The sequence below is a fragment of the Arachis hypogaea genome, chromosome 15 (genome assembly GCF_003086295.3).
Source record: "Arachis hypogaea cultivar Tifrunner chromosome 15, arahy.Tifrunner.gnm2.J5K5, whole genome shotgun sequence".
NCBI classification, from domain to species: domain Eukaryota; kingdom Viridiplantae; phylum Streptophyta; class Magnoliopsida; order Fabales; family Fabaceae; genus Arachis; species Arachis hypogaea.
This window is the reverse complement of record NC_092050.1, coordinates 59,717,850-59,737,265: the sequence shown is the minus strand read 5'-3', so window position 1 is coordinate 59,737,265 and position 19,416 is coordinate 59,717,850. Positions and strand designations below refer to the sequence as shown.

General features: G+C 39.1%; 2 non-coding genes across 2 annotated transcripts; both read right to left on the bottom strand.

Annotated features, from left to right (window-relative positions):
• Window positions 1–6,809: 6,809 nt before the first annotated feature.
• Window positions 6,810–6,917, bottom strand: LOC112752712 (small nucleolar RNA R71). Its single transcript, XR_003177135.1, has one exon. It is a non-coding gene; the product is annotated as a small nucleolar RNA R71 (small nucleolar RNA).
• An 11,542-nt stretch (window positions 6,918–18,459) lies between these two features.
• Window positions 18,460–18,567, bottom strand: LOC112753152 (small nucleolar RNA R71). The gene has a single exon (XR_003177549.1). It is a non-coding gene; the product is annotated as a small nucleolar RNA R71 (small nucleolar RNA).
• Between the last annotated feature and the right edge of the window lie 849 nt (window positions 18,568–19,416).

Below are 19,416 nucleotides of genomic sequence, written 5' to 3'. Positions count from 1 at the left end.
AACACCAAACTTAGAGTTTGGTTGTGGCCTTCCAACACCAAACTTAGAGTTTGAATGTGGGGGTTTTATTTGACTTTGTATTGAGAGAAGCCTTTCATGCTTCTTCCTTTTCCTGTCTGCAAACCATGGTGCTTCCTGAATGGCGAAGAGTTGCTCATCCGGAAAGGTTTCAGAGATCTCAGTAGGAAGGTGGGACGCCCCTGCTACTGGTTCTATCCGGGACAGGTGATCAGCTACCTGGTTCTCTGTCCCTTTTCTGTCTCTTATTTCTATATCAAACTCTTGCAGAAGCAACACCCATCTTATGAGCCTGGGTTTTGAATCCTGCTTTGTGAGTAGGTATTTAAGAGCAGCATGGTCAGTATACACAATCATTTTTGAACCTACTAAATAGGATCTAAACTTGTCAATGGCATAAACCACTGCAAGTAAATCTTTTTCTGTGGTTGTGTAATTCTTCTGTGCATCATTTAAAACACGGCTAGAATAGTAAATGACGTGCAGAAGCTTGTTATGCCTCTGTCCCAACATTGCACCAATGGCATGGTCGCTGGCATCACACATTAGTTCGAATGGTAATGTCCAATCAGGTACAGAGATGACTGGTGTTGTGACCAGCTTGGCTTTCAGGGTCTCAAACGCCTGCAGACACTCAGTGTCAAACACAATTGGCGTGTCAGCAGCTAGCAGGTTGCTTAGAGGTTTAGCAATTTTTGAAAAATCCTTTATGAACCTCCTACAGAATCCTGCATTCCCCAGAAAGCTTCTGATTGCCTTAACATTGGCAGGTGGTGGTAATTTCTCAATTACCTTTACCTTGGCTTGATCCACCTCTATTCCCTTGCTTGAAATTTTGTGCCCAAGGACAATTCCTTCAGTCACCATAAAGTGACATTTTTCCCAGTTTAAGACCAGGTTAGTCTCTTGGCACCTTTTCAAGACAAGTGCTAGATGATCAAGATAGGAGCTGAATGAGTCTCCAAATACTGAAAAGTCATCCATGAAGACTTCCAGGAACTTCTCTACCATATCAGAGAAGATAGAGAGCATGCACCTCTGAAAGGTTGCAGGTGCATTGCACAGACCAAAAGGCATTCTTCTGTAAGCAAATACTCCAAAAGGACATGTGAATACTGTTTTCTCTTGGTCCTGAGGATCCACTGCAATTTGGTTGTAACCTGAATAGCCATCCAAAAAGCAGTAATATTCATGACCTGCTAGTCTCTCTAGCATCTGGTCTATGAATGGTAAAGGAAAGTGATCCTTTCGGGTGGCTGTATTGAGCCTTCTGTAGTCAATACACATACGCCACCCTGTAACTGTTCTTATAGGAACCAGTTCATTCTTTTCATTATGAACCACTGTCATGCCTCCCTTCTTGGGGACAACGTGGACAGGGCTCACCCAAGGGCTATCACAAATAGGATAAATAATCCCAGCCTCTAGTAACTTAGTGACCTCTTTCTGCACCACTTTCTTCATGGATGGATTTAGCCACCTCTGTGGTTGAACCACTGGTTTAGCATCATCCTCCAATAGGATCTTGTGCATGCATCTTGCTGGGCTAATGCCCTTAAGGTCACTTATGGACCACCCAAGAGCTGTCTTGTGTGTCCTTAGCACTTGAATTAGTGCTTTCTCTTCCTGTGGATTTAGAGCAGAGCTTATGATCACTGGAAAAGTGTCACCCTCTCCCAGAAATGCATATTTCAGGGATGGTGGTAATGGTTTGAGCTCGGGTTTAGGAGGTTTCTCCTCTTTCTGAGGGATTTTCAGAGGTTCTTTTATTTCCTCTGATTCCTCCAGATCAGGCTGAACATCTTTAAAGATGTCCTCTAGCTCTGATTCAAGACTTTCAGTCATATTGACCTCTTCCACTAGGGAGTCAATAATATCAACACTCATGCAGTCATTTGACATGTCTGGATGTTGCATAGCTTTGACAACATTTAACTTGAACTCATCCTCATTGACTCTCAGGGTCACTTCTCCTTTTTGGACATCAATGAGAGTTCGTCCAGTTGCTAGGAAAGGTCTTCCTAGAATCAGAGTTGCACTCTTGTGCTCCTCCATTTCTAGCACTACAAAGTCAGTGGGAAAGTCAAATGGCCCAACCTTGACAATCATGTCCTTAATTATGCCTGATGGGTATTTAATGGAGCCATCAGCAAGTTGAAGACATATCCGGGTTGGTTTGACTTCTTCAGTCAACCCAAGCTTTCTAATAGTCGATGCAGGTATTAGGTTAATACTTGCTCCAAGGTCACATAGGGCTGTCTTGGTACAAGCACCCTCTAATGTGCATGGTATCATGAAGCTTCCTGGATCTTGAAGCTTCTCTGGTAAGCTTTTCAGAATGAATGCACCGCATTCTTCAGTGAGAAACACTTTTTCAGTTTCTCTCCAATCCTTCTTATGACTTAAGATTTCTTTCGTGAACTTAGCATAAGAGGGTATTTGCTCAAGTGCCTCTGCAAACAGAATCTTTTTTTCAAGAGTCTTGAGATAGTCTGCAAAGCGGGCAAATTGTTTATCCTGTTCCGCTTGGCGGAGTTTTTGAGGATAAGGCATCTTGGCTTTATATTCTTCAACCTTAGTTGTTGCAGGTTTATTTCCTACAGCGGTGATTGGAGAAGCCTTCTTAGAGGGGTTATCATCAGCACTTGCAGGTGTCTGATCCCTCATTGGCATTTGAACGCCAGGATTGGGTGCTTGATGGGCGTTTAACGCCAGCTTCCCACTCTTTTCTGGCGTTTGAACGCCAGAGCTGGATAAGGAATGGGCGTTTAACGCCAACTTTTCCCCCTTTTCTGGCGTTTGAATGCCAGAGTTATTCCTCTCTGGGCTCTTGATGTCCTTAGAGGGATTTTGGGCAGTGGTTTGGTCATCCTCTGTCATTTGTTCCTTTCTTGACTTTTTGCTACTTTGAGCTGAGTTATTCAATGTCTTCCCGCTCCTTAGTTGGACAGCTTGGCATTCTTCTGTTATCTGTTTAGATAGCTGCTGTCTTGTCTGATTCAATTGTGCTTCTATATTCTTGTTAGCATTTTTAGTGTCTTGGAGCATCTCTTTGAATTCTGCTAATTATTTTGTCATAAGGAGTAATTGCTGATTAAGTTCAACAATCTGTTCTTGAGGATTGGGATCAGTAGTTACTGCCATAGCCTCTTCTTTTATGGAGGACTCACTGTTTGAGTACAGATGTTGATTTCTAGCAACTGTATCTATGAGTTCTTGAGCCTCTTCAATTGTTTTTCTCATGTGTATAGATCCACCAGCTTAGTGGTCTAGGGACACCTGAGCTTTTTCTGTAAGCCCATAGTAGAAGATGTCTAACTGTACCCACTCTGAAAATATTTCACAGGGGCATTTTTTCAGCATCCCTCTGTACCTCTCCCAAGCATTATAAAGGGATTCATGATCCTCTTGTTTAAAGCCTTGGATGTCCAGCCTTAGCTGTGTCATCCTTTTTGGAGGGTAAAATTGATTCAGGAATTTGTCTGTTAATTGTCTCCATGTTTTTATGCTTACTGTGGGTTGGTTATTTAACCACCTCTTAGCTTGATCTTTTACAGCAAATGAAACAATAATAATCTGTAGACATCCTGATCCACTTCTTTATCACGTACTGTGTCAGCAATTTGTAAGAACTGCGCCAGAAACTCAGTAGGTTCTTCCTGTGGAAGACCGGAATACTGGCAATTTTGCTGCACCATGATAATGAGCTGAGGATTTAGCTCAAAGCTACTTGCTTTGATGGGAGGTATACAGATGCTATTCCCATATGCAGCTGTGATGGGGTTAGCATATGACCCTAGAGTCCTTCTGGACCGTTCACTTCCACTTAGGTCCATGATGGAGAAAGGGAGATGATGTGGATTGCAATTAAATTATATTATTATTATTATTATTATTATTATTATTATTATTATTATTATTATTATTATTATTATTATTATTATTATTATATATATATATATATATTTTAATTTATTTAATTAAAAGTGACCGAAAATAATAAAATAAAATAAATGGAAAATAAAATAAAATTTCAAAAACTAAAGGAAAATAAAATCAAAGCAAATTGAAAACTAAATTAATTAATTATATAAAAAGATTTTGAAAAAAAATGCTTAGTTAATTTTGAAATGTGAAAGAGGAAAGTAGTTAAGTGATTTTTTTTTAAAAAGATTTTGAAATTAGCAATCAAAAAGATAAGATTGAAAATTATTTTGAAAACAATTTGATTGAGAAGATATGATTGCAATTTATAAAAAAAAAAGATATGATTGAAAATTATTTTGAAAAAGATATGATTGAGAAGATATGATTGCAATAAAAAAAAAGATGTGATTGAAAAGATATGATTGAAAATCTTTGACTACTTTAATGCCAAATTTCGAAAATTACGAGTAAAATAAGGAAAAGATATTTTTTTTATTTTTGAATTTTAATGCGGAAAGAGAAAAACAACAAAATGACACTAAACTTAGAAATTTTAGATCAAACAACAGAGTACAAACAAGAAAACTTTGAATGTCAAGATGAACACCAAGAACACTTTGAAGATCAAGATGAACACCAAGAACAAATTTTTGAAAAATTTTTAAGTAAATAAAAGCACAAAAACACCAAACTTAAAATTTTTAGAAAATAAAGCACAAATTTTCGAAAAATTAAAGGAAAACACAAAGAAGACACCAAACTTAGAATTTTTAAAAATCAAGAAAGAACTAAGGACATGCAATTTCAAAAAATTAAAAGAAAATAAAATCATGCAATTGACATCAAACTTAAAATATAAAACTAAACTCAAATAAAAGACTCTAAACTAACAAAAATAAAATATTCCTAATCTAAGCAAAAAGAATAACCGTCAGTTGCCCAAACTCGAACAATCCCCGGCAACGGCACCAAAAACTTGGTGCACAAAATTACAATCACACTTTTGTAACTCCGCACAACTAACCAGCAAGTGCACTGGGTCGTCCAAGTAATACCTTACGTGATTAAGGGTCGAACCCACGGAGATTGTCGGCTTGAAGCAAGCTATGGTTATCTTGTAACTCTTAGTCAGGATATCAGTAATTCTCAAATTAAATTGTAAAAAGTAAAAGAACATGAAATAAATACTTGTTATGCAGTAATGGAGAACAGGTTGAGGCTTTGAAGATGCTTTGTCTTCTGAACCTCTGCTTTCCTACTGTCTTCTTCTTCATGCACGCAAGACTCCTTCCATGGCAAGCTTTATGTTGGGCATCACCGTTGTCAATGGCTACATCCCGTCCTCTCAGTGAAAATGTTCCAAATGCGCTTCATCGCACGGCTAATCATCTGTCGGTTCTCGATCATGTCGGAATAGGATCCATTGAACCTTTTACGTCTATCACTACGCCCAACACTCGCGAGTTTGAAGCTCGTCACAGTCATCCCTTCCCAGATCCTACTTAGAATACCACAGACAAGGTTTAGACGTTCCAGATCTCAGGAATGACCGCCAATGATTCTAGCTTATACCACGAAGACTCTGATTTGAATTATGAGGCTAAGAGATATGCATTCAATCTAAGGTAGAATGAAGGTGGTTGTCAGGCACGCGTTCATAGGTGAGAATGATGATGAGTGTCACGGATCATCACATTCATTAAGTTGAAGTGCGAATGAATATCTTAGAATGGAAGCAAGCGTAATAGAATGGAAAACAATAGTAATTGCATTAATTCATGAAGAACAGTAGAGCTCCTCACCCGCAACAATAGGGTTTAGAGACTCATGCCGTAGAGAATACAATAAGAAACGTGTAAAGTGTCATGAGATACAATATGAATCACTGAAAGTAGTATTTATAGTAAACTAGTGACCTAGGGTTATAGAAAATGAGTAAGCTAGGGTGTTTATTGTAAAATTCCACTTCCAGGGCCCACTTGGTGTGTGCTTGGGCTGAGCATTGAATCTTTCATGTGTAGAGACATTTCTTCGAGTTAAACGCCAGCTTTTATGCCAGTTTGGGCGTTTAACTCCAGCTTTTGTGCCAGTTTTGGAGTGAAACGCCAGAATTCTTAGGCTGACTTGGAACGCCTCTTTGGGCCATCAAAGCTCGGGAAAAGTATAAACTATTATATATTGCTGGAAAGCCCACGATGTCTACTTTCCAACCCAATTGAGAGCGCACCAATTGGGCTTCTGTAGCTCTAGAAAATCCACTTCGAGTGCAGGGAGGTCAGAATCCAATAGCATCTGCAGTCCTTTTTCAGCCTCTGAATCAGATTTTTGCTCAGGTCCCTCAATTTCAGCCAGAAAATACCTGAAATCACAGAAAAACACACAAACTCATAGTAAAGCCCAGAAAAGTGATTTTTATTTAAAAACTAATAAAAACATAATAAAAACAAACTAAAATGTACTAAAAACATACTAAAAACAATGCCAAAAAGCATATAAATTATCCGCTCATCAACTTCACTGCACCAAATTCTAACTTACATGGAAGAAGCATCTCAATCCCTGCCATTGGAGCAAAGAATTTGGAGCTAAAACCTCAATTAGTTTTTCTGATGCAACAGAATTGCAAGTTTCATGGACTTCCATTAGAAGATCCTTTTCAGTTCTTAACTGAATTCTTGCAGATCTGTGATACTGTTAAGACCAATGGGGTTGATCTCAAGGTCTACAGGCTTATGCTTTTCCCGTTTGCTGTAAGAGACAGAGCTAGAATATGGTTGGACTCTCAACCTAAAGATACCCTGAACTCTTGGGATAAGCTGGTCACAGCTTTCTTAGCCAAGTTCTTTCCTCCTCAAAAGCTTAGCAAGCTTAGAGTGGATGTTCAAACCTTCAAACAGAAAGAAGGTGAATCCTTCTATGAAGCTTGGGAGATATACAAGCAACTGACCAAAAAGTGTCCTTCTGACATGCTTTCAGAATGGACCATCCTGGATATATTCTATGATGGTCTGTCTGAATTATCTAAGATGTCATTGGACCATTCTGCAGGTGGATCCATTCACCTAAAGAAAATGCCTGCAGAAGCTCAGGAACTCATTGACATGATTACAAATAACCAGTTCATGTACACTTCTGAAAGGAGTCCTGTGAGTAATGGAACGCCTCAGAGGAAGGGAGTTCTTGAAATTGATGCTCTGAATGCCATATTGGCTCAGAACAAAATATTGACTCAGCAAGTCAATATGATTTCTCAGAGTCTAAATGGATTGCAAGCTGCATCCAATAGTACTATAGAGGCATCTTCTGAAGAAGAAGCTTATGATCCTGAGAACCCTGCAATAGCAGAGGTAAATTACATGGGTGAACCCTATGGAAACACTTATAATCCCTCATGGAGAAATCATCCAAATTTCTCATGGAAGGATCAACAAAAGCCTCAACAAGGCTTTAATAATGGTGGAAGAAACAGGTTTAGCAATAGCAAGCCTTTTCCATCATCCACTCAGCAACAGACAGAGAATTCTGAGCAGAATCCATCTAGCTTAGCAAATATAGTCTCTGATCTATCTAAGGCCACTGTAAGTTTCATGAATGAAACAAGGTCCTCCATTAGAAATTTGGAGGCACAAGTGAGCCAGCTGAGTAAAAGAGTCACTGAAACTCCTCCTAGTACTCTCCCAAAAAATACAGAAGAGAATCCAAAAAGAGAGTGCAAGGCCATTACCTTACTTGGTGTGGCCGAACCCAGAGAGGAGGAGGAGGACGTGAATCCTAGTGAGGAAGACCTCTTGGGACATTCAGTGACGAATAAGGAGTTTTCCTTTGAGGAACCAAAGGAATCTGAGGCTCATCCAGAGACCAAAGAGATTCCATTCAACCTGCTTCTGCCCTTCATGAGCTCTGATGAGTATTCTTCTTCTGAAGAGGATGAAGACATTACTGAAAAGTAAGTTGCTAAGTACCTTAGTGCAATCATGAAGCTGAATACCAAATTATTTGGTAATGAGACTTGGGAAGATGAACCTCCCTTGCTCACCAATGAACTGAATGCATTGGATAGGCAGAAATTACCTCAAAAGAAACAAGATCCTGGTAAATTCCTAATTCTCTGTAACATAAGCACCATGACCTTTGAGAAGGCTCTGTGTGACCTGGGGTCAAGAATAAACTTAATGCCACTCTCTGTAATGGAAAAACTTGGGATCTTTGAGGTGCAAGCTGCCAGAATCTCATTAGAGATGGCGGACAACTCAAGAAAATAGGCTTATGGACAAGTAGAGGACGTGTTAGTAAAGGTTGAAGGCCTTTACATCCTTGCTGATTTCATAATCCTAGACACTGGGAAGGATGAGGATGAATCCATCATCCTTGGAAAACCCTTCCTAGCCACAGCAAAAGCTGTGATTGATGTGGACAGAGGAGAGTTGGTCCTTCAACTGAATGAGGACTACCCTGTATTTGAAACTCAAGGTTCTCCTTCTGTAACCATGGAGAGGAAGCATGAAAAGCTTCTCTCACTACAGAGTCAACCAAAGCCCCCACAATCAAACTCTAAGTTTGGTGTTGGGAGGTCCCAACAATGCTCTGAACATCTATGAGGCTCATTGAGAGCTCACTGTCAAGCTATTGACATTAAATAAGTGCTTGTTGGGAGGCAACCCAATGTTATTTAATTATATATCTATTTATTTTTCATTGCTATTTTATGTTTTCTTTAGGTTGATGATCATGTGAAGTCACAAAAACTACTGAAAAATCAAAAACAGAATGAAAAATAGCATTAAAAATAGCACACCCTGGAGGAAGAGCATTCTGGCGTTTAAACGCCAGAAACAAGCATCTGTCTAGCGTTTAACGCCAGAAACAAGCACCAAGCTGGCGTTGAACGCCAAAAACAAGTAGCAAGCTGGAGTTTAACGCCAGACATGCATGCTAAGGGCATTTTACATGCCTAATTGGAGTAGGGATGTTAAGTCCTTGACCTCACTGGATCTGTGGACCCCACAGGATCCTTACCTACCCCACCTCTTCACCACTCACATCCATCCACTCTTCCCCATAAACCCCACCTACCTCCAAAATTCAAATTCTTTTCCCTCCCAAACCCAACCCTAATGGCCGAACCCTACACCTTCACCCACTCCTATATAAACCCGTCATCACTCCTTCATTTTCACACAACACAACCCTTTCTTCTTCCCCTTGGCCGAATACACACTTCTCTCCCTCTCTTCCATTTTTTTTCTTCTTCTCCTTCTTTCTTTCTTCTTTTGCTCGGGGACGAGCAAACATTTTAAGTTTGGTGTGGTAAAAGCATTGCTTTTTGTTTTTCCATAACCATTAATGGCACTTAAGGCCAGAGAAACCTCAAGAAAGAGGAAAGGGAAGGCAATTGCTTCCACCTCTGAGTCATGGGAGATGGAGAGATTCATCTCAAAGGTCCATCAAGACCACTTCTATGAAGTTGTGGCCAAGAAGAAAGTGATCCCTGAGGTTCTTTTCAAGCTAAAAAAGAATGAGTATCCGGAGATCCGACTTGAGATCCAAAGAAGAGGTTGGGAAGTTCTCACCAACCCCATTCAACAAGTCAGGATCTTAATGGTTCAAGAGTTCTATGCAAACGCATGGATCACTAGGAACCATGATCAAAGTGTGAACCCGAATCCAAAGCATTGGCTTACCATGGTTCGGGGGAAATACTTAGATTTCAGTCCGGAAAATGTAAGGCTGGCGTTCAACTTGCCAATGATTCAAGAAAACGCACGCCCCTACACTAGAAGGGTCAACTTTGATCAAAGGTTGGACCAAGTCCTCATGGACATATGTGTGAAAGGAGCTCAATGGAAAGTTGACTCAAGAGGCAAGCCAGTTCAATTGAGAAGACTGGACCTTAAGCTTGTAGCTAGAAGATGGTTGGAGTTCATTCAACGCTCAATTATTCCTACTAGCAATCGGTCTGAAGTTACTGTAGACCGGGCCATCATGATCCATAGTATCATGATTGGGGAGGAAGTGGAAGTTCATGAGATTATACCTCAAGAACTCTATAAGGTGGCTGACAAGTCATCCACTTTGACAAGGTTAGCCTTTCCTCACCTCATTTGCCACTTCTGCGATTCGGCTGGGATTGACATAGAGGGAGATATCCTCATTGATGAGGATAAGCACATCACTAAGAAAAGGATGGAGCAAACAAGAGATCATGGGCCTCAACAAGAGCATGAGGAAATTCCTCACCATGAAATTCCTGAGATGCCTCAAGGGATGCACTTTCCTCCACGAAACTATTGGGAGCAAATCAACACCTCCCTAGGAGAATTAAGTTCCAACATGGGACAACTAAGGATGGAACACCAAGAGCACTCCATCATTCTCCATGAGATTAGAGAAGATCAAAGATCTATGAGGGAGGAGCAACAAAGGCAAGGAAGAGATATAGATGAGCTCAAGAGCACCATTGGTTCTTCAAGAAGAGGAAGTTGCCACCCTCACTAAGGTGGACCCGTTCCTTAATATCCTTGTTCTTATTTTCCTTTTTTCGTTTACTATGCTTTATGTTTTATTTATGTTTGTGTCTCTGTCTATGTCTTAAAGCTATGAATGTCCTATGAATCCATCACCTCTCCTAAATGAAAACTGTTCTAAAAACAAAAGAATAAGAAGTACATGGTTTCAAATTCAACCTTGAAATTAGTTTAATTATTTTGATGTGGTGACAATACTTTTTGTTTTTTGAATGAATGCTTGAACAGTGCATATGTCTTTTGATATTGTTGTTTATGAATGTTAAATATGTTGGCTCTTGAAAGAATGATGAAAAAGGAGAAATGTTATTGATAATCTGAAAAATCATAAAATTTATTCTTGAAGCAAGAAAAAGTAGTGAATGCAAAAGCTTGCAGAAAAAAAATGTAAAAAAAAAATAGCGAAAAAAAAAAAAGAAAAAGCAAGCAGAAAAAGCCAAAAGCTCTTAAAACCAAAAGGCAAGAGCAAAAAGCCAATAGCCCTTAAAACCAAAAGGCAAGGGTAATAAAAAGGATCCAAGACTTTGAGCATCAGTGGATAGGAGGGCCTAAAGGAATAAAATCCTGGCCTAAGCGGCTAAACCAAGCTGTCCCTAACCATGTGCTTGTGGCGTGAAGGTGTCAAGTGAAAACTTGAGACTGAGCGGTTAAAGTCAAGGTCCAAAGAAAAAAAAGAGTGTGCTTAAGAACCCTGGACACCTCTAATTGGGGACTTTAGCAAAGCTGAGTCACAATCTGAAAAGGTTCACCCAGTTATGTGTCTGTGGCATTTATGTATCCGGTGGTAATACTGGAAAACAAAGTGCTTAGGGCCACGGCCAAAACTTATAAAGTAGCTGTGTTCAAGAATCAATGTACTGAACTAGGAGAATCAATAACACTATCTAAATTCTAAGTTCCTATAGATGCCAATCATTCTGAACTTCAAGGGATAAAGTGAGATGCCAAAAACTTTTCAGAAGCAAAAAGCTACTAGTCCCGCTCATCTAATTGGAGCTAAGTTTCATTGATATTTGGAATTTATAGTATATTCTCTTATTTTTATCCTATTTTATTTTCAGTTGCTTGGGGACAAGCAACAATTTAAGTTTGGTGTTGTGATGAGCGGCTAATTTATACGCTTTTTGGCATTGTTTTTACATAGTTTTTAGTATGATTTAGTTAGTTTTTAGTATATTTTTATTAGTTTTTAAATAAAATTCACATTTCTGGACTTTACTATGAGTTTGTGTGTTTTTCTGTGATTTCAGGTATTTTCTAGCTGAAATTGAGGGACTTGAGCAAAAATCAGATTCAGAGGTTGAAGAAGCACTGCAAATGCTGTTGGATTCTGATCTCTCTGCACTCAAAGTGGATTTTCTGGAGCTGCAGGAGTCCAAATGGCGCGCTCTCAATTACGTTGAAAAGTAGACATCTAGGGCTTTTCAGAAATATATGATAGTCCATACTTTGCCCGAGTTTAGATGACGCAAACTAGCATTCAACGCCAGCTCCCTGCCCTATTCTGGAGTTAAACGCCAGAAACAGGTTGCAAAGCAGTGTAAAATGCCAGAAACAGGTTACAAACTGGCGTTCAACTCCAAGGAAGACCTATACACGTAAAATCTTCAATGCTTAGCCCAAGCACACAACAAGTGGGCCCGGAAGTGGATTTCTACATCATTTACTTATCTCTGTAAACCCTAGTAACTAGTTTAGTATAAATAGAACTTTTTACTATTATCTTTTAACATCTTTTGATCATGTTTTGATGATTGAACCCTCTTTGGGAGGCTAGAAATTCGGTCATGCCTGGACCATTATCACTTTTGTATTTTCAACGGTAGAGTTTCTACACACCATAGATTAAGGTGTGGAGCTCTGCTGTTCCTCATGAATTAATGCAAAGTACTATTGTTTTTCTATTCAATTCAAGCCTATTTCTTCTCTAAGATATTCATTCGTACACAAGAACATGATGAATGTGATGATTATGTGACGCTCATCACCATTCTCACCTATGAACGCGTGCCTGACAACCACTTCCGTTCTACCTGCAAACAAGCTTGAATGTGTATCTCCTAGCCTCTTAATTCACAATCAGAGTCTTCGTGGTATAGGCTAGAATTATTGGCGGCCATTCTTGAGATCCAGAAAGTCTAAACCTTGTCTGTGGTATTCCGAGTAGGATCCGGGAAAGGATGGCTGTGATGAGCTTCAAACTCGCGAGTGCTGGGCGTAGTGACAGACGCAAAAGGATTACCGAATCCTATTCCAGTATGATCGAGAACCGACAGATGATTAGCCGTGCGGTGATAGCGCATCTTGGACCATTTTCACTGAGAGGACGGGAAGTAGCCATTGACAACGGTGATGCCCTACATAAAGCTTGCCATGGAAAGGAGTAGGAATGATTGGATAAAGACAGCAGGAAAGCAGAGGTTCAAGAGGAACAAAAGCATCTCTATACGCTTATCTGAAATTCTCACCAATGAATTACATAAGTATTTCTATCCTATTTTATATTTTAATTATAGTTTAATTATCAATTCACCATAACCATTTGAATCTGCCTGAATGAGATTTGCAAGATGACCATAGCTTGCTTCAAGCCGACAATCTCCGTGGGATCGACCCTTACTCACGTAAGGTTTATTACTTGGACAACCCAGTGCACTTGCTAGTTAGTTATGCGAAGTTGTGACAAAGAACTATGATTATGAACGTGCGTATTAAGTTTTTAGCGCCGTTACCAAGGAATGAACAATCACGATTTCCCACACTAGTAGGTTAATGCCAAATAATGAGGGTCTCAATTACATGGTAGCTACAACATGCAAGTGAGAAAACAATAGAAGCACATGGCATACCAGTGGTGCAAAAGTTGCAACAATGGGGGAGAGAGTGTGGGTAATGCAAGATAATGTAAGTTCATGTCAGTGCAAGATAATTGAAGGAGTAGCATTGACTTATGAAGAATAATACCCAGTCAGAGTAAAACAAGTCATGAAGCACCAGAATAATTCAAGAAAAGATGCAACAATTGAATAAGAAAATTTTAACACCAATGAAAAAATAATAAATTTAGAAAAGAAAATAAAAATATGCACAAAATTAAAATGCAATGGATGAAAGTATGCAAATAAATTAAATAAAATAGAATGGAAGTGAAGAGGGATGAGAAGTTAAAGGAATGAAGAAGAAGAAAGTAAGAAAGAAGAAAGAAGAAAGAAGGAATAAGAAAGAAATAAGAAGGGGAAAGAAAAAATTAGGATTGGGGAAGAAAAGATAAGATAATTGGTGTTGATCTAGATAAGCTGTGCGGCGCAGGCGACGCGGACGCGTGGGGCACGCGTTCGCGTGACTTGATTTGTGCTAGTGGCGCGAGACCAGCCTTGCATTCGCACGACTTTCTGTTTGTTTGTATTTAGCCAAAATTTTGTTAGGTGACGCGTGCGCGTGGTTGACGCGATCGCGTGAATGGCCATATTTTGAAAACGACGCGGACGCGTGGGGGACGCGGTCGCGTGATAGGGCTGGTGCTTCTAGCATCATTCCAACCCCACTCTATCATAACTTACAGCCATACACCCATTTACGTTGATTTTGCAGGGCCACGCGGTTGCGTGCGTGACGCAGACGCATGGGAGGCTCTTTTTCAGAATCACGCGGACGCATCATTGACGCGGTCGCGTGGGCATGGTTGTGCCTAAGGCACGCCTCCAGCCACGCTTTCGCGTGACTTTCTGTTCAATTTTATTTTCTTCCCAACGCAACTATGATGCGAACGCGTCAGCGATGCTTGCGCATTACGTGCTCTCTTTTTTTTGTTTTTTTTGGAATATGCAAATGCAAATGCAGGCTATATGCAGAAGTTATGAAAGAACACTAGTAAAAATAAAATAAAATAAGATTAAGAATAAAAAAAGAACAATTATAACATAGTGGGTTGTCTCCCACCTAGCACTTTTAGTTAAAGTCCTTAAGTTAGACATTTGATGAGCTCCCTGTTATGGTGGCTTGTGCTTGAACTCATCCAGGAATCCTGGTAAGCGGATAATTTATACGCTTTTTGGCATTGTTTTTAGGTAGTTTTTAGTATGTTTTAGTTAGTTTTTATTATATTTTTTATTAGTTTTTAAATAAAAATCACATTTCTGGACTTTCCTATGAGTTTGTGTGTTTTTCTGTGATTTCAGGTATTTTCTGGCTGAAATTGAGGGACCTGAGCAAAAATCTGATTCAGAGGCTGAAAAAGGACTGCAGATGCTGTTGGATTCTGACCTCCCTGCACTCGAAGTGGATTTTCTGGAGCTACAGAAGCCCAATTGGCGCACTCTCAATTGTGTTGGAAAGTAGACATCCTGGACTTTCCAGCAATATATAATAGTCTATACCTTGCTCTAGATTTGATAGCCCAAACCGGCGTTCCAAGTCAGCATAAAAATTCTGGTGTCAAAACGCCAGAACTGGAAGAAAAGCTGGAGTTAAACGCCCAAACTGGCACAAAAGCTGGCGTTTAACTCCAAGAAAAGTCTCTACATGTGAAAGCTTCAATCCTCAGCCCAAGCACACTCCTAGTTGGCCCGGAAGTGGATCTCTGCATTAATTACCTATTTCTGTAAACCCTAGGCTACTAGTTCTCTATAAATAGGACCTTTTGCTATGATACTTTTGATCTTTGATGAGCCTTATGCTATCTTATACGCTCGTGGGAGGCTGGCCATTCGGCCATGCCTTGACCTTTTGTTCTTATATATTTTCAACGGTGGAGTTTCTATACACGGTAGATTAAGGTGTGGAGCTCTGCTGTTCTTCATGAATTAATGCAAAGTACTACTATTTTCTATTCAATTCACGCCTAATTCTTCTCTAAGATATACACTCGTTCTTCAACCTCATGAATGTGATGATTCATGACACTCATCATCATTTTCACCTACGAACGCGTGTCTGACAACCACTTCCGTTCTACTTGCAATAGCTTGAGTGCGTATCTCTTAGCCTCTTGGTTCATGACGCATGGTTGCCTCGCCTGACAACCGAGCCTTCCATTCCATGAGATCAGAGTCTTCGTGGTATAGGCTAAAATCAGTTGGCAGCATTCTTGAGATCCGGAAAGTCTAAACCTTGTCTGTTGCATTCCGAGTAGGATCTAAGAAGGGATGACTGTGACGAGCTTCAAACTCGCGAGTGTTGGCCGTAGTGACAGACGCAAAAGGATCAATGGATCCTATTCCAATATGATCGAGAACCGACAGATGATTAGCCGTGCAGTGACAGCGCATTTGGACCATTTTCATTGAGAGGACGGGAGGTAGCCATTGATAACGGTTAAACCCAACATAAGCTTGCCATGGAAAGGAGTATGAATGATTGGAAGAAGGCAATAGGAAAGCAGAAGTTTAGGAGGAACAAAGCATCTTCATACGCTTATCTGAAATTCTCACCAATAAATTACATAAGTATCCCTATCCTATTTTATATTTTATTCATCTTTTAATTATCAATTCTCCATAACCATTTGAATCCGCCTGACTGAGATTTACAAGATGACCATAGCATGCTTCAAGCTGACAATCTCCGTGGGATCGACCCTTACTCACGTAAGGTTTATTACTTGGATGACCCAGTGCACTTGCTAGTTAGTTGTGCGAAGTTGTGACAAAGAGTTGAGATTACAATTGTGCGTACGAAGTTGTTGGCGCCATTGATGATCATAATTTCGTGCACCAAGTTTTTGGCGCTACTGCCGGGGATTGTTCGAGTTTGGACAACTGACGGTTCATCTTGTTGCTCAAATTAGGTAATTTATTTTATGCTTTTTACTTTTTATTTTTTGAAAAATTTCAAAAAAAATGTATTTCTATTTTGTTCTTCAGAATTTTTAAGAATGAATTCTAGAGTTTCATGATGATTTGTTGAAGTCTGGCTGGCTGTGAAGCCATGTCTAATCTTTTGGACCGAGGTTTCAACTTATCATCACAAGAGCTTATTGATTTCTATCAAACTTGCTGTTGAACGTAATGATCTGCTAAAGCTTGGCTGGCCATTGGCCATGTCTTGTGTTTTGAACCGAAGCTTTCACTGAAAGCTTGGCTAGCTAGTAAGCCATGTCTAATTCCTGGACTGGAGTTTTAGACTAACATTGCATGATTCCTGGAATTCTTATTAAGAATTTTGAAATCCTTATTTTCTTTTCCAAATAATTTTTGAAAAAAATTACAAAAAATTTTATAAAATCATAAAAACCAAAAAAATTTGTGTTTCCTGTTTGAGTCTAGTGTCAACTTTTAGGTTTGGTGTCAATTGCATTTTTCTAATTTTCGAAAATTACATGCATTATTTTCTTCATTAATCTTCAAGCTATTCTTGATGATTTCCTTGCTCTGATCTTTAATCTCTCTAGTTTTGTGTGTTTTGTTGTTTTTCATATGCATTTTCAATTTGTTAGTGTCTCTAGTATGAAAATTTCTAAGTTTGGTGTCTTGCATGCATTGTTTGTTTGATTTTAGTTTTCCATGATTAGTTGCATTTTGATTGTTTCTCATCATTAAAAATTCAAAAAAAAATTTTCAAATTTATGTCTTTTCAAGTCAATAATACAAAAAATTGAAGATTTAGAACATGCAGCAGAGGAATTACATAGAAAAAGCTGGGCATTCAAAACGACCAGTGAGGAAGGAAAACTAGCGTTTAAACGCCAGCCAGGGTACCTGGCTGGGCGTTAAATGCCCAAAAGGGTAGTATTTTGGGCGTTAAACGCCAGAATGGCACAAGAGGTAAGATTTTGTTTTTAATTCAAATCTTTTTCAAATTTTCATAATTTTTCAAAATCAAATCTTTTTCAAATCATATCTTTTCAATCATATCTTTTCAAAATCAATTTTCTTTCCATTTTTTTCATTTTTGAAAATCCTTGCTACAATTAATGATTTAATTCAAAATTTTCAAGTTGTTACTTGCCTATTAAGAAAGGATCAAATTTTAAATTCTAAAATCATGTCTTTTAATTTCTTGATAGTCAAGTAACCAACTTTAATTTTAAAACTTTCTTTTTTTTTCAATTTGATTTTCAATCATATCTTCTCAATCATATCTTCTCAATCACATCTTTTTCAAAATAATTTTCAATCATATCTTTTTTATTTCTAATTTCAAAATCTTTTTCAAAATCAATTAATTATTACCTCAATTTCAATTTTCGAAAATCATCAACCATTTTTTTAAAATTTTTTTAATTATTTCAAAATCTTTTTAATTTGTTTTCGAAAATTCTTCCCCTCTTCTCACATCCTTCTATTTAAGGACTAACACTCTTCCACTATCAGCGATTCGGACTCTCTTTCTATAAGTTCGAATTCTCTCCTCTCTACCTCCTCCTTCTATTCTTCTTTTCCTCTGACACCTCAAGGAATCTCTATACTGTGACATAGAGGATTCCATACTTTCCTCTTCTCTCTTTCATATGAGCAGGAACAAGGACAAGGGAATTCTTGTTGAAGCTGATCCTGAACCTAAAAGGACCTTGAAGAGAAAGCTAAGAGAAGCTAAAGCACAACTCTCTGTAGAGGACCTAACATAAATTTTTAAACAAGAAGAAGCCATGGCAGCCGAAAACAACAACAATGCCAACAATGCAAGGAAGGTGCTTGGTGACTTTACTGCACCTACTCCCGACTTCTATGGGAGAAGCATCTCAATCCCTGCCACTGGAGCAAACAACTTTGAGCTTAAGCCTCAATTAGTTTCTCTAATGCAACAAAATTGCAAGTTTTATGGACTTCCATTAGTAGATCCTCATCAGTTCTTAGCTGAATTGTTACAAATCTGTGATACTGTTAAGACCAATGGGGTTGATCCTGAGGTCTACAGACTTATGCTCTTCCCTTTTGCTGTAAGAGACAGAGCTAGGATATGGTTGGACTCACAACCTAAAGAAAGCCTGAACTCTTGGGAAAAGCTGGTCAATGCCTTCTTGGCAAAGTTCTTTCCACCTCAAAAATTGAGTAAGCTTAGAGTGGAAGTCCAAACCTTCAGACATAAGGAAGGTGAATCCCTCTATGAAGCTTGGGAAAGATACAAGAAATTGATCAGAAGGTGTCCTTCTGACATGCTTTCAGAATGGAGCATCATAAGTATTTTCTATGATGGTCTATCTGAACTGTCCAAGATGTTATTAGACAGCTCTGCTGAAGGATCTCTTTATTTGAAGAAGACACCTGCAGAAGCTCAGGAACTCATTGAGATGGTTGCAAATAACCAATTCATGTACACTTCTGAAAGGAATCCTGTGAATAATGGGACAAATCAGAAGAAATGAGTTCTTGAGATTGATACTCTGAATGCCATATTGGCTCAGAATAAAATATTGACTCAGTAAGTCAATATGATTTCTCAGAGTCTGTCTGGAATGCAAGCAGCAACAGGCAATACCAAAGAAGCTTCATCTGAAGAAGAAGCTTATGATCCTGAGAACCAGGCAATGGAAGAGGTGAATTACATGGGAGAATCCTATGGAAACACCTATAATCTTTCATGGAGAAATCATCCAAATCTCTCATGGAAGGACCAACAGAGACCTCAAAAAGGCTTCAACAACAGTAATGGTGGAAGAAATAGGTTTAGCAATAGCAAGCCTTTTCCATCATCTTCTCAACAACAAACAGAGAATTCTAAGCAGAGCCATTCTGACTTAGCAACCATAGTCTCTGATCTAATTAAAACCACTCAAAGTTTCATTACTGAAACAAGACCCTCCATTAGAAATTTGGAGGCACAAGTGGGTCAGCTGAGTAAGAAAGTTACTGAACTCCCTCCTAGTACTCTCCCAAGCAATACAGAAGAGAACCCAAAGAGAGAATGCAAGGCCATAAACACATCCCACATGGCCGAATGTATAGAGGAGGGAAAGGCAGTGATTTCTACTGAGGAAGACCTCAATGGGCGTCCACTGGCCTCCAAGGAG